Below are 14,377 nucleotides of genomic sequence, written 5' to 3' on the forward strand. Positions count from 1 at the left end.
ATTTGTAAGCTTTCAACATTGTCTAAAAATGCATACATGCATAATAATGTGACAAAAATGAACGGAAACATAGCTTAGATATAGGTTTTTTTTTTTTTTTTTAATATCCTTCTCCTTATATAGCCTTTCCATAGCTAAGCAAGGGAAAAAAGAAATCCTTAATTAGTATGGATATTACGTAAGAAATGCAACAGAACATTATAATGTTTTAACCTTATTGAAATTTGAATGTATTGCAGAACATCAAAAATATTTTGAATATTTTTACAAAGCCAAGCTTTATAGGCCATTTTTGTTATCGAATATCCCTGAAAATAACATTTCAAGACAAAATACTCATTTTTATATACTTCCTGAGGCATATGAAAGTATTTAAAAACAATTATGCAGAACCATGGAACATAAAGTTGAACCTGACTCAAGGCAAGCCACATTACATGTAATGATACATAAATGGTTTTTATGACTTGAAATGTGCACAAAAATAAAAGCATTGTGAACTACACATTATTTGTTACTTTCATGCCAACAGCATTACATTCAAGGGATGCTATTTGCATCACTCTATTTTTAAGCTGTTTTCATTTTTACGAAGGCCAGCATGTAAAAGAGAAAGTTTTTTTCCTGTGGAAATGTGGTATTCAGTATACATAACTACTCAATACATATGGCAATCCTTATTTGGAATGGACTCTGAATTGCTGTGTATATCTGATTTTCATTTCAATGTAGTAGCAGCTACATTTCTGTATTTAACCTTAATGATTACTCGTGGCAAATTTCAAATTTATCTGTAAAAATGGAAGTCTAAAGTACATGTATTTCTATTAGACATGAAAATGCTTTAACCTTTGCCAGCAGCACTGAATGAAGACAAACTAGATTCATTCACCTAGTTCATATTTTATTTGTATGATCACAAAAAAATAACAGAATTTCAAATTCTGAAAGAATAAGGAATGCTTGAATTTGAAAAAGTAAAAACAACAAATAAACACACAAAAACCCAGCCCAATCCACTTCCAATGATTATTGAAGTTTGAGGGGCATGTTAGCTTAAACAACCTGTTTTTTAAATAAAGGTGAAGGGATATTCTTAAATTAAGAAGTGCTTTACATGGGTTTTGAACTCAGTTAATTTGCACAGAACTTTGGCAGAGTCTGTCACATAATACTTAAGCTGACATATGTTTTTAGGAATGTTAACTTACAGTCAAATGAAAAGAAAGGATATCCAGTTTATGCATGTGTCAAAATGAAAATGATGTGGCAATAAATACAATTTGCATCCAGATTCAAGCTATATACTGCAACAGAAAATATGTGCCTTACTTCTGTTTTGAAGATGGGTGACAGGAGTTAGTAGAATCGTATGTGCTCGAGTAGAATATTGTTAGGCTTGAATACTGAATCTTTTTTTTTGAGCTTTGAAAGGGCAGAATGACCTTCCTAATTCAATGTTTATGCCCACTGTAAATGGAAAGAAAACAATATCAGTTCATGCCACGATAGTTTGAGAGAAAAAAAGTTATCAGAAAAAATCTTTAAAATCAAATGAACAAAACATAACCATAACTTCTGTCCTGAATGAATATTAAGTGCACTTTGACAAGTAAGATATCGGTTATACACAAGGAGATCTAGGAAGATGATGAAAAGAGAAGGAATGAAAAGCAGGAAACCTTCATGCACAGTAGGCAAGAGCCGATCAGTTACAGCAGTAACAAAATAGCTACTTGACCAACTAAAAATAAAGAATTATTTCTCATTCTTAGCAGAAACTCTCCCCAGTATATGTGTGCAATTGCCTCCACCTTAAACTGTAGCTATCTACAGCCACTATAGCAGGCATCAGCACTCCTCCCCTGCCCTCCAAGTGACATTCATCCCTGGCTGCTTACCAGCAACGTTTTTACCTAATTCATTTCTCGGGACTTTCACTTAGAAATCCTGTTCCACCAGCACTCAAACTTTGGCTAAAACTCAAACCCTTACACCTCTCCGCTGCATTTTGCAACGCTTAAACCACTCCAGATTAAAAAGTTTAAATGTCACCGAGTTACCAACGTTGCAACTTTAATTGTAGCGTCTGTACAGGTGTTTTTTATCTAGTAGCCTTAAATTTCTACAAACTGTATATTGTCTGTATATTGACTGGCACATCTGAGCTGGATGCCCTCTCCCTGAGGATCGGGAGGCCCTTCCCAAGTGGGATCTGAGGAGGTGACACTCTCCCTCTGAGCTTGTCGCAGCAAGGTCAAAATCCTGTCGAATTAGCAGCCTCGGAGAAAGTGGAACGATGTCAGACGGGCATCATACATTTTGCACACTTTTACAAACATCAGGCCTAACAAGTTGTGCACCCCTTGCCCTCCCTGCGGGGCCGGCCGCTCCAGGACCCCCCTCCGCCCTCAGCGCCGTTCCTCCGCGTTCAGAAGCGTGCCTGCTTCCGACCCTCGGCCGCAGCGCGGACAGCGGTGACAGCGGCGACAGCGGCGCTACGACCCCGACCGACACCGGCCGGCCCGTAGAAGGCCGTTGGGCGCTACGGTGAGTATCCCTACATCCCCTAGCGACTGATGACGACAGCGTTAAACGCCCTCCTCCCATTGGCTTTCGGACACGCAGAGCGTGACCTATCAGAGAGCAAAGCGCTGCTGCTTCCCCCTCCCCCTTTAAAGCCGGCACCGCGGCGCGGAGGAGGCTCGGCTGCCTGCGACGGCGGCGTCACGTGACCTTCTGTTTACATCCTCTCAGCTGTTGGGGCCCCTCCTCCCCTTGCGGCGCCTTACACCAACACAAACAGCGGCCGGAGCTTGCCGAGCCCTCCGCTGCGTGGCCCGCCGGCCTCACTTCGCTCCGTGGGCGGTCGCGGGAGCGGCTGGAGCGCTCCTCCGCTTTACTTCTGCCCTGAGCGGGGTGCCTGCCGCACACCGGGTGAGTGCCCCGCGCACGGGAGGAGGAGGCGGCAGTGGGGCTCCCCGTGGCTGTGCTGCGGGGCCGCTATGGCAGAGCCGGGACTGTTTGGGGTGAGGGAAAACGCACCCCCCTTACCACCCCTCTCCTCCCCCCCCGCGTCCGCGACTGCGGCTCCCATTGTCCGTTGGCACGCAGGCGCGTGGGGGTTGGGCGGGGGGGGGGGGGGGGGGAAGAGGTTGTTTTCGCGCAGCCGGGACGGGCCCCAGGCTAGCTGACGCCTGTAGAGGTTTGGGAGAGCGCTGTCCCCCCTCCCCGGCGCCTCCTCTCGTGTGCGGTGCGTGATCTGCGGCCCGAGACGGGGCGGGGGGGAAACCGCAGGTGTGCGGGGCTGAGCGGGACGGGGCGAAGGCCGCGGCTGAGAGGAGCGCCGTCCCTGCGCTCCGGCTCCTCCCCGCTGTGTTTTCCTTTTGTTTGGGTGGAGGGGAGAAACGCGTTTTTTTACGTAAACGCTGCCTTTCGACCCGCAAGCTCCGGCGGGCAGCGCTCGGCTCTGCGGACGAGAGCAAAGGTAACGGGGCCGCTCCCCGCCTGTGCCGCTCCCGGCTCTGTTTACATCGCTCTCCGCTTGGGCGGGGGGAGGAGCGGGACCTCGCGCCGGGCGGCCTCCCCCCTTCGCTGCTCTCTCCGCCGACACGTCCCCCGCCGCCGAGTTTGCCTCCTCCCCTCGTCCCGCCGCCCTCTGCCACGGCGCGGCCGTGCAGGGAGAGTGGAGGGAGGGATCTTGGCATCTATCTGATACGCAGTTAGTAGCCGAGGCCTGCTTTGTGCAGCCCGGACTTCGAAAGGAGAAAGGGAAAAACGAAACATCCTGCGGTGTGAACAAGTAACTCGGGTGGTGAGCAGGATTCATCCTGAGGGAGGAAAACATTTTGGGGGGGTCTGCGTGAGGGAAGAGATGGATCTGCTGCAGTGTGTTGAAGGTGTCTGTGTCCTAGCAGTACTCAGTAGGACCTGCGCAGCTGCTGTCCTTAGTGAGTGTTCTTTCTGTTTGACAGGTCAAAGTTAAGCACAGTTGAGCTGCACGCTTAAGCAAGAAAGCAAGGCTGCTTCTGGTAATGAGCAGTAAACTTTTCAGGTGCACAGAGAGGATGCTCGGATGAGGGCAGTCAGCACTTGAACAGATTAATAAAGATACCAGTTTTTGTTTGTTCACTCTGTGTAATGAAGTGCTTTTCTAGATTGAAAAATCTATGCTTTAAGTTGGTAGATAACAAGAGTGCATTGGGAGAGTACCTTTGTAACTGTAATTCACTATACTTGCAAAAGAATTATAATATGTGATACTTGCCGCCCCTCCCTTCCCCTCCTCCCCCAACTCATACTTTATTCTGGGCCCTAAGCAGACCATCTCTGGAATGAGTCAAGCTTGTATAAATTGAGCTGCTTTCAGCAGAACTCCTGCCTCATTTGTTGGAGAAGTTTGAGAGGTGTTTTGGGTGTGTAGGTGGACAAATGAGTCAAAGATCTATCAGTGTCTTAACTGACTTTGGGTAATAAAGATCATGTAACACCAGGAACATAAGTTACTTGACTGTGTTCAGAAAGCTATGAGAGCTTCAGATGGAGATGGGCATATAGCCAGATGTGTTTGACAGCAGTGAATGTGCCTCAGATATGCAAAGAGAAACAATTAGATGTTGTTGGGAGCTCTGCAGTGAAGAGTGTGTCATGAAATTGCAGAAATGGATGAGCTAATTCTGAACTTGCACTCAGAACAACCAAATGTTATCTCTGGATTTGTGCAGGTAGAGGCTCTTTTCCCCTGCATTGTCTCAGATCTTCACAGTAAACTCTTAGTCATTCTTTCTCTCAATTGGCTTTATCAGTGGATTTTTTCATCCAACCTCAAACTTCTTTTATGTTGTTATTGTGACTTGATCTAGATATTTGAACAGTCCATTGTTATTTTGAAATACTAGATTTATTAGTTAAATCTTGCCATTTTTATAGCCCTCATGTTGCCAAATTGGTCATTTTTATTCCTTAGTCTTTTGTTTCATTGTTGATGACTACCCCAAGCTGCAGCTGCTCCTTTTGTAGAGGCTTCTGCCTCCCAAGAGTCTAATAATAGGATTGAACTACCAAACATGCATTGTAGTTCTCCATGCTTGTTCTGGGCTGCACCAGAGCAGCCGTCTGGCTGCGTTTCTGTAAATTTGGTGAGCTGTTGCTTTAAAATATTGTGAGTTCAAAAGCCTAAAGTTAAGCTTAGCATAGATATTGATGGAGGTGAAAGTCTCTAAAGGGCATGTTGCCTGTAGTAACTCTTCTGGACAAACTTCAAAGAACAGTAATACAGGGACCAAATTTCAAGTTCCTATTGCGAAACATGATTGATAATGCATTTCTTTTCTTTCAGATGTATTCCCAAAATTCAACATGGACAAGTTTCTGAAAGGCTGCGTAGAAAAACATTTATGCCAGTAGTTTTAAGACTCCTGAAAAACAAACACGTTGAAAGTAATTCTGAAATTGATGAGAATGTTCATTGTGTGCTGAAGGACAGCTGACAACACAGTTGTTTTTGGAAGAGAAACATCTTTACATGTAACTGTTCATTCCCCATGTTATTCTCCTTGTCAGTAAGGGCTTCACAGATCTACTGTTTTACTCTGTAGAACAGAATAATAGAACTTGCAAGCAATTCTCTTGCTGATCAGTAGTTATCTCTGTGTAAGAGAAGTGGCTCAAAATCTGCTGCACTTGGTAGTCTTAGGTGCAAGCATAATTGATTATCATCTACTTTATTTTACCTACTTAAAATGTAAATTCGGAGGTGAGAAGAATGCTTCCCAGTGTTTTGCAGATGAACAGTTAAAAGTGTGACTTGCCTAAAGGCACTCTAGAGGTCTTCCAGTAGAGTCAGAAGGTGGTCAACTGAATCAGTTTCTAAGCAAGGATGTGGGTTTTTCTAAAGGAGAGCTCTTTTAATGTGTCTGTTTTGTAAAAGTAATTATCCCATTTCTTCCCTATTCTCCTATGGAGTTCTATACAGTAAAGTAGTTCATGTGAAATAATATGGATACAATTGTGTTAAAACATCTGGAAATAGCTCCCATGCTCCAATTCTTTTTGGGCTTACTTGTGTGTTCAATATATTATTTAGAGGCTTCTGGCCTGTTGAATGTCAGCTGTTACAGCAGTTGCTGCTGCTGCATTTAAGAAAATTGGGATGGACTTCCTGAGCCTTGAATAAAGACAGAATAAAGACAGAATCTGTAGCAGTTCAGGATGTTAAATGTCTTATTCCTCCGCCAGGGACTGAAGAATTAGCTGGCTTCCATTCAGAACAGTAGTATTAGTTTTCTTTTCCTTTTGTCCTTCTGGTACATCATGCCAACTGGTTTCAGAGTTAAGCTTTCTACTGCAAAGTTGGCAGTGATGTTAACTTGTGACAGGGAGCCTGAAATCCCAACAACTGTGTTTTGGATTCTCAAAAATCTCAGCAGCAAGATGTATACCACTTCTGAAGAGAAGCTTGTTGAAAATGTTGAAAGTAACAAGCAAAAGTGAACTGAAAGTGAAGATACCTTTATCTGGATTAAGCACTAGATTATGACTGCAATAGATAGGTGACTTATCAAGGGTTGTTATCAGTCCTTTAAATTGATACATGAAAATATAAGCCATCCCTCATTGTGAGGAGGAAGGCAGTACTTTAGAAGTAATCATAAGGCAGTTTAAAAACAAAACAAAACACCAACACCCTGCAGCCCCAGAATAGTTCAGAGGTGACATCAGGAAGTCACCATGGTGACAACTCTGCACTTTCTGGTGTGTTCTCTGGTGGGGGAGTTCTGGGTAGGGGAGGTGGCCATGAATGGGGAGTAAGCTGTTCCAGTTAGAGGGCTGCCTTGGGGCAGAGAAAGAGCTCGGAGCCCACTACTTAGAAATACATTTATTGAAAGCTAATCTTGGAGTTCATCTTTGTTTTGCGTAGTATTTAGTGAAGAAAGGGTGTTAAAGTTTAGTTCAAAATGGAGAACGTTATGTTGTATGAGCTGCAGGAAGTTAGGGGTATTTGGAGTGTTGTTTAAGCGACTAACTATTGAAGGTTATAGTTCCTTAAGCATTAACCAGTGCTCCAAGTTTTCTAAAGGTATTTGCTCAGAATAATGCTGCAAACCAAATGCTTAATGTGATTTGCTGTGTTTCTGGAGGACAAGTGGAATTACTGTTTTTAAGTGAGGATTTAGAGCTGAACTTGGTCTTAGAGAGCAAGTGGTTTGTTAGCAAAATGGAATGCCTGAAAGCTTGTAATGAAAATAGCTTCATGTTTCAGATATGGAAAGATACTTACCCTTCAGCAGCTTTAAATAGATGTTTAGTATCGTTATTTGAGTAGTCAGCATGAAGCTTTTAGGTATGACAGTGTCTACTGAAGGCCTACATTTTTCTGAAATTCCAGCAAAAAGGGGGAGGGTGGGAGCAGGGGGTAGAGAAAGTAAAAAGAGGATAAATCCAGGTAGCCTTGCTGTTAGGCATGCTTTACTGAAGATTGTTTTTACATATTTTTGTTTTATGTATATACAGGCACATAAAGTACACATGCACACACAACCATCCAGTCATGTGGCAGTGTAATGATTATATTTGGTCCTATTCATAGAACCTGGAGTGCCTCTGGGTTCTTTATTTATTAGGCCTCTTTGGCCTATGACACCTTAGAGTACATATGTGGTTCCTTTTCCAGATCCAACTGTCGTGTTCCTTTTGAGAGATACGACTCTGTATGCAGTTGGAGTGCTTCTTAGTGGTCTTAAATCACGTTGCAAGGACAGGAATCATACAGAAGAGGTGTCCATTGTTACTTCACACCGGCTGTTGCAGTGTCATAGACCAAGTAGCCCAGAGTTAGCAGGAGCATCTGAAATAATACTGGAGGTCTGTGTTTAAGCACCTGAATCTCATCTCAAGTATCAACAGTTTATTGGTATTGCAAAAACTTTTATTTGTATAATTTCTAAATAGCGTTGCTTTTTAATTTTGTGAATAAGGACTTTTCCTTCCTTATATATATATATTTTTTTAACAACTGGCTCATTATAATCTTTAATGATAGGTGCATATTTCTAGCAGTGAATTAAGCAATTGTGAAAACTGTTCAGGATGAGCAACAGCAACTTAGTGATAGCAGGTAATGTTCCAGCAGGTGGCATCTGACTGTCATTGGGAAGCTTTTTTAGCTGTTGTCTACAACTATTAATTTAGACTTAAAGATGAGAGGAACAGTTGAATCAGGTTTTTTACATATATAATAGTAGCTTAAGATGTACTGAGAGGTGGTATGCAGTAGTACAGTAGATACAGAATACATGTGTCTGAATGAATGTTACTGTTCTAAATGTTTGTGTCAGTAAAAATCTTAAAGCAGAACAAACAGCATTTAAAATCAACTTCTGTCTTCAGAAGTGAAAGGGATCTAAATTTGAAAGAGAATGTCTCACCGATGACCTCTTCGTTATTTATTCATATCTTTTTATTTTAAAAGTAACACAAAAGTTGCTTCTCCAAGATGAGCCAAGTTCATTATATATATGTTTTCCACATATTGAATGATGAAATCGTTGGAACTTCTAGTGGTAATGGTCAGCTGGTAAGTTACACACAGATTGACATGTCTGTGGTATCCCTGTTTCAAATGTAAAGCTTGGTTCCTATAAGCAGTTGTTTTAACATTGGAAGAAGAATTAGGATTGTGGTTGGGAGAAAATGAGAAGTGGTTACTATTCTGAGAATTTGTGTTATTTCTGTACTATTATTTTCAACAGATAATTCAGGAATCACCATGTGGTTTTCTTTATATATGGTTTCTATAAATATCTAAGGTGTGGGGGGCAGAGTGGCAAGGCCAGACTCTTTTCAGTAGTGAGTGGAGACAGGACAAGGGGAAACAGCCAGAAACTGCAGCATAGGAAGTTCTGCACAAATGTGCGCAAGAACTTCTTTACAGTGAGGTGACGGAGCACTGGAACAGGCTGCCCAGGGAGGTGGTGGAGTCTCCTTCTCTGGAGATGTTCAAGACCTGCCTGGATGCCTACCTGTGCGACCCACTGTAGGGAACCTGCTTTGGCAGGGGGGTTGGACTCGATGATCTCTGGAGGTCCCTTCCAACCCCTACAATTCTGTGATTCTGTGATTCTTGACAAATGTTTGAATGCAGAGTGTTGGAGCCGCTGTCTTGATAGTGATATCTTCAACATGACTTTTTAGTTGTAGGTACAGCTAAAATGCATGGAAATGTAAATTGCTGAAAGAGTGAACGCCTTAATCCACCAATGACAGCAGCAAAGCAAAAGGTTAATATCTTGCAGTGCTAATACCTTCAAGTAGTCAGGAATGCTATGAATACTTCTATCAGGCTGTCGGTATCACTGAAGGAATTGATTTATTTTGGAAAATCTTGAGGCCCATAGTTTTCTTGTTAGCTCTTGTTGTTGATATTGGATTCTCGCAGGTGGGATTTGCTGGCTCTTCTGCTGCAGCATGTGACTCTGCTGTTTATTTTCAAAACTGTCCTCCTCTTTACCCTTTTGAGAATGAAATGTGGTTCTGTTTTCATTCAGTGTAGTCACTTACTGTCTATTTTCTTAAGCATTGCTGTGTTCTTCTACAAACTCTAAATTTGGTGTAATCGCAGTCAGGTCAGTGAAACTGGAAGGAGGAGACAGACCAGTTGCTGAGCCTTTTTTAATAATTTCTGTGGAGCTGACAGTTTGCAGCGTTACAAATCCCATAGGCTTTAAGTCTCTTATTTACCTCAGTTAATTATAACTAAGACTCATTACTGTCGAGTTTTCTGAGATTCTAAGATGTGTACTGGAGTAGCTGAGTTCTTAGGAAAGTCAGTGTAGGATTTAGCTTCGATAAACTGGGGTTGTTCGTGATATAACTAAGGCAGATTATGTGACTGTAGCAGCCTCTTGTGTTACATCTGTAAACTACACCTCTGTCAGGTGAAACCCCTGTGCTTATATCTGTAACAATTTGACTGGGTAGGATTATGGGGATGAACATGTCCCAGTGTATAGCTGCTACATCAAACAATAAAAGGTTCTGAACTTCCTTGTCTTGGTAAAATATTTGTATGAATATCTTGTAATGGTCACTAAGGCATTTCCAAAAGCTCCAAATCCTTCTCTAGACTGCACCTGCTGTTAGTCCCATAGGTAAATTCTAACTTTGGAGCCATGTTTTCAATGGTACTTAATTCTTATCTTGAGATGAAATAAAACTATAATGCGTTAAAGTTAAAAATGTGCTTATGTGTGTTGGCTCTTAAGGAAGTGCTGTGGGGGTGTTTGTTCAATGCTTATAATGTTTAAGAGCTATGAAAATCAGGTGTGCCTGAAGTTGTTTAGAGATCAGAAGTAGGTCAGAATATTTGTAAAGGACAGGTAATTATTTGTCGAATGTTTCAAAGTACTGACTACTTAATGGGCTTTATTTGCGGTTTGGGTCAACTTGGTCAAGTTTGAATTCTTAGTAGTTCAAATTTTGGGAACATGTATTTTAATTTTGTGATCTTAGCCATAGAAGCTTGTCAGTATCTTAGACTATGTGGATTAAAACAGTAGTAGGATATGCAAAACAACAATACAACAAATAAGTTGTAAAACGATTCCCATTGTCTGCTTCTCCCTTGTCATTTGCCTTCAAAAGAATGCTTTAAACCTTGACTATTGTAAATGAATGTCAGCACCATAGTAAAAGCATTTCTGTGCTCTTAAAGGAATTGTTAATACTTGAGTAAGTGAAGAAGAAACAATCTTATAGCTATCTTAAAGCAAACACAAAATCTTAAAAATAACCAAACATAGAATGTGGCTAATTAGAGATTCTTTTTAGGGTATGATTTAGAAAGCAAACATAAATCAGTTTCTTCTAAATTTATACAAGCTTTTAAAATATGTTGGAACTTAGATGAAAAGTGTAATGTCACTGTATTTCAGAAAGCAGTCACAGTTTTTTACTGGATGTAGGTACCTGTTATTAAGCTATATTTTCAGAATCTTGCATCAAAGTGTTTCCTTCTGAAACAGTCTCCTTAGTCATAGAGGTGTGTTTTTTTTTTTTCTTGCAGTAGAACTTTAATCCTGATTCAGTTTTTCATGGCAGTAAGGAATGAGTATTACCTTCAGATATATAATTAGGCACTGATCACATGTTGTTTTGCCATGCTCAGTGGCATTAAGCATTGGGATGTTAAAGAGGGCAAGACATTTGCCATCATCAAAACAGAATAGGGTTTGATTTGTCTGCTAGTGATGCCATCTTTTGAGAAAATTCAAGTGAGTAGACTTGGGTAGATTGCATTTGTGAATGTTAGAATAACATTTGAATTACTACTTTCAAACAAGAAGTCATCAGACGTTACTTACAACTAAGTTTCAGCATTCAGTCTGGGAAGTTAGGGACTGGATATGTCTGTCACTTGAGCCTTAATTTTAGGCACCCATGGCCAGAAGTGTGTGTGTATTCTCAGAAGACAGCCCTGAGCTCATGCATACATAAATGCGTAGTTGCACATATGTGTTAACACTGGCAGAAAACACAGCTTTAGTGCGAGTACAGGCAGCACCAACTGCTTTACCCTGTTGCTCTTTCTGGATGGTTAGGCTGAATGCTAATGGAAAGTGCTAGTGGAGTCTCCTTCTCTGGAGATGTTCAAGACCTGCCTGGATGCCTACTTGTGTGACCTGCTGTAGGGAACCTGCTTTGGCAGGGGGGTTGGACTTGATGATCTCTGGAGGTCCCTTCCAACCCCTACAATTCTGTGATTCTGTGAAATGCATGCATACATACAGTGTGGATTGCTCAGTTACTGGGGTTAGACACCTGTTCTACCTATAATGGGCCATTGGGTCTGCTTATTCCCTGTGTCTTTGTATGCACGCATCTATCAGGAGTCCTCTACCTGTGACACCTGAGGTTCTCCAACACTAGGCGCAGACCATTCTCTCCAGCATCTGACTCCTCCAGTTACCCTGCTTGGGTACTGACCCCTACCCGTGGTTCCCAGGTGGCCTCACATACCTGTGGGCCAGTCCAGTTTGGTGCTCCTTGTGACATGACCTGCATATGCTTACCCCCTTCTTTTCTGAAACCAGGGATCACACTGTTTCCTATGACCCTTTGCCACATGGGCCCCAGTTGCTGCTATTAAGACTTCTGTACATGCAGAATAGAGCCTTATACTCAGAACAAAGGGTTAGGAAAAAGTGAGAAGACAGGACAGGCAAGACACACTGACAGCAACCTGCTAACGTGTGACCTGTCCTTCTATCACCTTAGCTCTCTGTATTTTCTCCCCAACCCCTTTAATGCTTCTTGTTCCTTCCTTAAACATTCCATAACAAGTGTGGTGCAGTTCCCATATGCTGTTCCCCTGTCTCCCTCAATAAATGTGAGGCCCTGTAAGCAGTACCACTTCTCTACCTTCAAGGTGCCATGGGGAGGCCCAGTGATGGATGAGGTGGAGCAGTCAATGGCTCTTGGTGGAGCCCTGGGAGAAACTGCAGCAAGCTGGTTGGTTGGGCTCCCCTGCCTGATAGTGTGCCTGCTCCTCTGTGTAGCAAAAATATTTTTATTACATAACCTGACAGGATTAACTTTGATAGGTATTGTCAAATAATTGGTATGATTATTTGCAAGTGTAGTTGAAAATGTGTGGTAGAAGTGGCTACTAGGCTATATAGGGTTGAGTTAAAGTGATATTGTTACAGAAATCATACTGCATTTCCTAGTGTGCTTTTGTTCTTGTTCGTGGCTTTGTGCTTTAAATGGAAACAGGGAGAATGCTAGAACAATCACGTGAAAGTTTGTGGAACAGTCTTTTATAATGGACTTCGATGATAGTACCAGTGCTCTAATTTTCATAAAATAAGGAGCTGAATTTTGTTTTGTTTTCCTGGATAGCTCTTGCACTTGCATAGGGACTTTTTTTGGGTAGATTTATAACATACATTCAGTTCATACTTTATTTGTAGATCTTGAACATTGCAGTAATTCGGTGATTTAATAAGAACCACATGGGGTAGTTGATCTCCATATAAAGTAGGTATTAAACATCTTAAAAAGCATAGGTTTGTTATGGACGAGGTTGAGCCTTTAAGTAATTGCTATTGAGGTGTGAATAAGCATGCATATAAAACCATTTGTGTTTCAAAAAATGAGTGGATCCAGTGTGGTGCTTCTGGAAGCTGGTAGTAGTGAAATACTGATGATGAAAGGCAGGATGCAAGAGTAGGCTGTGCTCATACATGCTTCTTGAAGATTACGGGCCCAAGTAATAAAGTAGCTGCTTAAAATATGCTGTTGTATTGTACTGCACCATTCTAAGAATCTAATAAACAGGATCAAAACTTGAAATTCTTTATGCAGCGTCTTATGGAGGGGTACATAATACAACTTGACATTCTTAGGCTGTGAAAGTAAACATTTTGATAGTATAGTACTGATTTGTTTATGGTGTTTTTGCATGCTATTCAGAATTACGTCCGAAGACCGCAAAATACAAATGTTCATAGTATGCTTCAAGTTGAATTGCTGATTTTTATGATTATTTTTGAGAGTGCTGTAAATACATAGCTTTGAGATGAGGTTTCAAGTGTCAGGAATGTAACCGTCTTCTATTTTTACTCTTGACCTCATTTCTATTTTCTTTTGCTAAAGGCAACAGGCTTATGTTGTTCTGTTGCTGCTGGAAGTGAGTTATTTAAATAACTTGAAATGTTTATGCACAATAAGCTTTTGAACTTTAGCACTAGCTGAAGTAGTGAATTTTCAGTCATAAGCCACATTTATCCTACTGAAAATTATATGAACTGTGATTCTGTGACTTGATCCACTTAAGACTGTAGCTGCAGAAGCTGCATTTGTGTTAAAAGTTCAGGAGATTGTTTCAGTTTGTGTACTAAACCTGCTTTGTATTTTGAAATGTGTATACCCTTTTCCTTCTGCAATTGACTGCTTTAAAGAGGTGAAGGAGTATCACTTTACTTTATGGTGTCTGGTTTGCTACCTTCTGTCATCACCACAAACTAAATTTAAACATTTTCTTTCATGAAGAGAAATGCTTGCTTTTAAAACATTTCATGTTTGATTGTTTCAGCTTCTATAAGCCTGTTTGCAAGGAGTATTCTCTGTTAAATATTGTTGAGCAGAGCTGTTTGTTGTGGTGATGAGTTTTGCAGCCTGGCCTTTTTTAACTTGCTAATTTCTGTAAATACAGCAGTTTTTCTTCTGGAAGAAAAAAAAAAAAAAAACAGGTGCAAATACAAACTCAATGACTGTCAGACATCTTTATACATTGAGAATGCATATCCACCTTCTGAAGTCCCCTGATGATTTAGTCTTGCTGGTGAAGAAGCCAACATTATCTGATACCTGCTGTTTC

General features: G+C 41.4%; 1 protein-coding gene across 5 annotated transcripts in view; it reads left to right on the forward strand.

Annotated features, from left to right (window-relative positions):
* Nucleotides 1–2,711: 2,711 nt before the first annotated feature.
* The window catches only part of PCMTD1 (protein-L-isoaspartate (D-aspartate) O-methyltransferase domain containing 1), a 43,068-nt gene continuing 31,402 nt past the window's right edge, over nucleotides 2,712–14,377 (forward strand). Inside the window, exon 1 of one of the 5 annotated variants that reach the window (XM_048940579.1) lies at nucleotides 2,712–2,937. The gene's annotated coding sequence lies outside the window, so the exon portion shown is untranslated. Of the gene's footprint in view, nucleotides 2,938–3,142; nucleotides 3,254–3,375; nucleotides 3,488–3,738; nucleotides 3,815–14,377 lie in introns of those variants that run through there. The other 4 variants (XM_048940584.1, XM_048940580.1, XM_048940581.1 and 1 more) reach the window with 4 other exon arrangements.

Source organism: Lagopus muta, chromosome 3 (genome assembly GCF_023343835.1).
Source record: "Lagopus muta isolate bLagMut1 chromosome 3, bLagMut1 primary, whole genome shotgun sequence".
NCBI lineage: Eukaryota > Metazoa > Chordata > Aves > Galliformes > Phasianidae > Lagopus > Lagopus muta.